The sequence below is a fragment of the Harpia harpyja genome, chromosome 18 (genome assembly GCF_026419915.1).
Source record: "Harpia harpyja isolate bHarHar1 chromosome 18, bHarHar1 primary haplotype, whole genome shotgun sequence".
Taxonomy (NCBI): Eukaryota; Metazoa; Chordata; class Aves; order Accipitriformes; family Accipitridae; genus Harpia; species Harpia harpyja.
In genome coordinates, this window is record NC_068957.1 from 16,365,513 (window position 1) to 16,371,512 (window position 6,000).

Sequence of the window (6,000 nt, forward strand, 5' to 3'; positions counted from 1 at the left end):
GAAATCAAAAAGGTTCATCTCTGCACAAAAGAAGAAAGAAAAATTTAAATGCTTCTCAAAGTAAGAGATTTTCTCCTTGTTGCTTCTCCAGGCACACATCCACAGTTAGAACCACTTTCAAACTTGGCTTAAATTGTTCTGTCAGTGAATTAAATATTTGTATTTTAATGCCTTTCTAGTTAACTAAGAAGGAAAAAGGCTCATGAAAAACTGAAACTGAATATGAAACTTTTTTTTTTCCATCTTTAATATAATATATGGAACAGAAAGGGGAAAATGTAGCTGAAATGTATTATGACAAGCAAATAAAAGTAATATCAGAAAAATCCTTTGGGCAGATTCTGTTCTAGGCCACTAGTATTTGCTAAGATTTTTTTTTTTATTCACCGTGTTATTAAATCACTGGGTTGGAAAGTCCTTGGGTCATTTCAAACCACTGTCTCATTGATTTCTTATTCCTAAAGCATCCTTAATATAGCATTGTCATTAGAGCCGATGACAACGATCCCTCGATTTCCCTCGGCAGTAGGCTAATTGTCTAACTGTTCCTACTGTTGAAGAGTAACACTGACAGATTAATTCAGGCCCCAAGATTAGGTTTGTAAATAAATGAGTAGGTTAAAAAAAAATAAAAAATCTGACATCATCAGAAAAGTTCCTATAAAAAACACAGTAGAAAATGAGTGCCTTGGCTCGCTGTTTCCCAGCTTGCACGCAGCCAGCCAGATGCAGGGACTGCAGCACAGCAGGAGAGCATCCTGCTGCAGAGCAGGGCCCTTGGGTGCTGAACTACCGCTGGTTTAAAGACTGTACATTTCGGTGCTTTAGATTACGTCTATTATTTCTTACTTCTGGAACTCAAGTTGCAGACAGAGGTGTCTCCCCTGAATCTAACATTTTATGGGAATGGTGTTTTTCCATTCAGTTAATTTCATAATCCATCATGTTCTGCATTTCTAAAATCTTTTAAAGTTTTTCTTGAATGTTGCTATTCTTTTCAGATTTAGGTGTATACTTCAAAGACATAGTTTTACCACAGAGTGGAATTCATTGCTTTATATTTTGGAAAATATGCTCTCAAATACTTCTGCTTCTGAAGTCGTAAGAGTAGCTTCAATTTATTTCTGATGTTTCTTGAATCCCTTTTCAATGAGCATACAACCTTTGCCCTGCAAACAGATGTACTAAACAGGAAAGAGTAGAGATTTCCAACCAGTTAATCTTCTAACTTTATTCTTCTGCTTCTGTTTTCTACTCCTTGCTAATTTACTTAGCATTTCTCTTTAGCCTTTGGAAACCTGCTGTATCTATGCTTCAAAGAGCAACCACTCTCCTTCCCAGATCTGCGCCAGAGCTGGAGCATTTTTTCTGAGCCATGCAAGCACTGGAGAAGGGAAAAGGCCAACCCTGGTACCTGTTGGTGCAACACTGGACCAATGTAACAAGATTACTGACACTAGTGATACCTGAGACAGAATTATCTGTGTTAGAGGAAATCAAACTGCAGTCAAGAATAATCTTTGAACTATTCAGTTTAGCAATCTAATTATTTCCCAATTAGAAAGGACATGGCAGAAATGCGGTACAGAATGCTGTCAAGAAGACAGAAATAAAACTTCCAAAGCATTAAGCTAGAAATAAAATTAAATTTCTCTTTTTAAGCTGAATCAAATTTTTTTTTCCCCATGTAATCTGTCTTCTTCCTTTCAATAAAATCCCTGGGTGTAGCCATTTCTGAAAGCACAAAAGCTTGGCACTGGAATGTACTTACTGCCTTTCAGGAGAAACCAAGTGCAGTGGCATCATTTCCTGCGTTACAGACCTGGAAAAACACATCCACATCTCTATGGGGAATGGCACCAGCTCCTTCTCCCAGATCAAAACCTGGCAGCAGTGGCTGGCCAAGGAGCTGAGAAGGCTGGGCTCTATGCTGCACAGAAACAGATGGATGTGGATGACTTGCCCCCCACTGGAAGACCCCAAATTCATGTCACACAGGTTACCAAACCCTGACGTTGCAGTGTGGACTGAGCAGGTTGAGGCCATGTTTCTTACCTTGCTCCCATGCTGGGACCAGCCTGGACGCGGAGAGGTTCTCTTCACCGCTGGGAACTTACTGCTGCATCAGTACAACGAGGCAGGACAGGACCAGAGCAACTGGGATGAACCACCAGACAGGCAGCTAAAGAAGTGCTGCTTTTACTCAACTTTTTTCTTCTCCCTTTTGCAAGTGCTTTTGACCAGTACTAAAAGCACATGCGCCTGGTTAAAGACCCAGTGGTCAGTTTAGGGCATCATTTGCCTTGAGCAAAGAGAGGTAGGTAACTAAAAGTTTCAGCTGCAGGAATGATTGCAGCTGCTGTTTCCAAATCATGGCTGAAGGAATTTAAAATAATGGAAAATAATACAGAACTACTTTTGAGAGCCAGAATAAGCTTCTTTATAGCACTAACAGACACTAAATTGTAAATTTCTTCATTAACTCATCTTGCTACAGAAGAAATGGTGTTTCAGAGGGAATTCAGAAATCATTTCCTCCACATGAAAAATTTGTGCACTTAATTTGTGGCAGTAAACCACCATTCTGAATGCTGAGGAGCTCTGTGTTAGCCAGATGATGAAACAGCATCTGCCTTAACTGCTTTTTTCCCCCATTTAACTAGTAAAATATTTCCATTTCAGTGATGGGATGAAAAGCATAGTGGAGAAAATCACAGAAGAAAAGAAATGCCCGGTTTTCTAACCAGGGCTTTAGAGTGAAATAGCTGATATTGCCAAATTCAGCACAAAAGAAAATGATGGAGAATACTTTTACAAAACTTGTTACAATGAACAAATACATTAAGAGTGTTTTGGAGGAGCAGATAGATAGCACACAAGTTGGATTTCAAAACAACATAAGGGACTTCTAGATACTTATGGAGTCTGAAATCTGAGTCTGGTTTCCATAGACTTCCAGGTATTCAAAATAAGAAGGTAATTGGAAACTACAGCCTCAAAATTGTGCCTAACATTGGCTCTGCGCGTTGACAGCATCTACCCCATTGAAACTCCCTCCAATAACATATGCAAGATGCAGCCTGCATAGAAGGGGGTGCAGTGAGGTCAATTTGAGCTCACTCAGTACACTTCTGGTGCAGTACAAGAGATATTAAGGACCCTGGTCTTTTTTCTTTAAACAGTGTCCCAGATACTGGGCTTTGACCCTCCTCATTTCATGTAGGATATGCCTTTTTTTAACAAATTCTGACTAAAATATTATTAAAGACTTTTTCTAGCTGTTCCTTCCTTTTCCCCTCCCTCCAAACACTCAATTCTCTTATATTACGCCCAAAACACCTTAATGTGTATAAAAACACATTATTGAATTTGAAGTGAAATCAGAAGAGTTTTAATTGCTAAGTCTTGGGAAGCCCCAGCCCCGTCTGCAGCAGGAAAGTATTCAAGGATTCAGCCACCAGATTAATCCCATGCCTCAATAGATGGATCCAAGGTTCAAATTGGAGAGGCTTGGAATAACCAGGTCACTGAGCCCAGAAATCCTTATGGTCAGTGATGTCTGGCAGTGGACTCTCCCCACAGACTTTTTACTGCAGGGTTTTTACTGCAGTTCTCTTCCCTGCATTAAGTGCAGCGTTCAGTGCATAATTGCCCCACAGCTGTTGCACAGTGTGCAAGGGACCTGCAGACGAAAATTATCAGAAATAACTTAATTATTGTGCCAAGGCTTTGAGGGCTAAGAAAAGGGATGACTGCAGAGCATATTTCTTTTTCTTGCAACATTTTGGCAGAGTTCTGAGCACTGAAAAGGCAGCATTCCCAACGATTGGAATGGGCAACTGCTATCCACTATTTATTCTTCACGGTTAACACAATATTTTGGGCTTAGTCACAGAGTGGGAAGCTCTTTTGGCATTGCAGGTGTTGTTTAGATCTTGTCCCTAGTGCATGTAACACATGGAATTGGAGAGCCAGCACTTACAAATGTTCACATATTAAAGATGTAATATAGAGGAGCAGTGAATATTAATTTGAGGCAGCCCTGAATGAATCCCCTGCTCCTTTGGGGGAGATTCCAAAGCCCTTCTCTGTCTTTCAATATTTTGTCTTGCTGGGACACGACGTCTCAGAGAGGTGCTTTGTACCATTCTCCAGAGGAGTGAACTTTGTCCCCATAGCAAACTAGCCATAGATATCAGACAAAGTAGGCATTCAGATTTGTATCTACATTATCTGCTTTATCACCTACAAGTATCTCAAGAAGAAATCATGGAGGGAGATTTATGTATGTCTATAAATGGCCAAAAAAGCAGAAAGCCACATTTGTCAGAACTTTTTGCTGTAAGTAGCAAAATGTTGTCGAAAACTGGTTACTGAGCATATCCATCTGATCACTATTTCTAATTTCAAAACACTGTCCTGATTATACCCTGCACACTCTGCTCAGCAGCCATCTTGAAGCAGCCAGGATTTTCTAAGTAAGGAGAAATCAGAACATGCCAATTCATTTACCAGTGTGCTACAAGCTTTGCCATGATCAAATTGCATCTACCCATCAGAGTGAGTTGCTTGAGTTACAGAAAGCACAAGATAGTGTCAGGGAAGAAAATATGTCCCTAGGAAAAAGTTACAGAAGTGATCTTGTTGGAAACAGCGGAGCAGCATGGACAATGAGAGTCCTTCCGAAATGTCAGCGGGTTGAGCAGGGACTCTCAGACCAATGCTGGTACAGTTCAGCCACCTCTTGCTATTTAAATGTTATCACAACAATTCCTGCAAGTTTCTAAATTGAAAAATAATGAGCAGTACATAGAAATTAATCATTGGCTTGTACTGGGAAAGCAGCTAGCCAAAATATAAAGGACCTTTACAGTGTCACAGAGATATTTTTGAAATAGTAATGACTAGTGGGAAGGGTTTATTTTTGTCTCTGTTCTGCAGCCAGCCTAATCAGATCAGCACCGTTAATAAAGCATATTTCCCTCTAGCTGGGTTTGAGCTTGCAAATGTGCGTGCAGCTGAAGTCGGGGCAGACAGAAGAAAACAGTTGCTCCCAGTCTGCTCCTCACAGGTTTCAGAAGAGGGATGACACTGACCTTTAGGAAATCTAGGTTCAAATCCTGACCAAGATCCACAGGTGAATGGGGTGAGCCCAGTGCTGAGCCCTGTTTCACCCACCTTTGCTGAGCTTTGCTTATGCAGACAGCAGCTGCTGCAGGGCCCTGCCCAGCTGTGCTTGTGCAGAGGAGCTCTAACCTTGGCATGGCCTTGCTGGAGTGGGGTGTCTGTGCGACCGATCCCACCTCCCTCACTGTCCCTGGGCTGGACCAGTCCCGCTTGGGCACCCTCCAGCCATGCACACTGCTTTAAATTGCCTGTGAATGAAATGCCCAGCAGAGCTGATGGTTTTATTTTATTTTATTTCCCTAAACCACTGCTAAGACTGCTTTTATCAAGTACCTTTTGCTAGTCTAATAAAATACCGCTATCATTTATGAAGGAAAGCCAGATGTGCAGCAGATGAAGCTGTCCAGGAGAGCACTGGTGACAGCACTGCAGATGCACTTAGATGCAATCAATTTATGATAACAACGCTGAGCAAAGGAGCAGAGTGCCTATCTCCCAGCTCGAGTTTGGATGCTGCATCTCCTGACACCTTTAATCCTCCTTCTCTCCACCACGTTTAGCTATGAATTTAGCCTGTTGCCAGACTGAGGGTTATCCAGCGTAGACAGCAGCCATACCTTCTTCACCATGCACCGACGGTGAAGAGCAGGCAATGCTTCTGTGCATGTGCAGGCAGGCTTCTGCCCTGCTTCGCTCAGTGGACAGATTCATTTTTTCTTGCCGGCAGCCCCGAGACAGTTTACTCTTGCCTCCGTGTTGGGCTGGATGTCAGTTTGTATGACTACAAGGACTGGCTTACTGCAGAAAAGCAGGTATCATGCTGATTTTCTTTAAGTGTTCCTAAGTGGCCTTTCATACAAAATATAAATTACC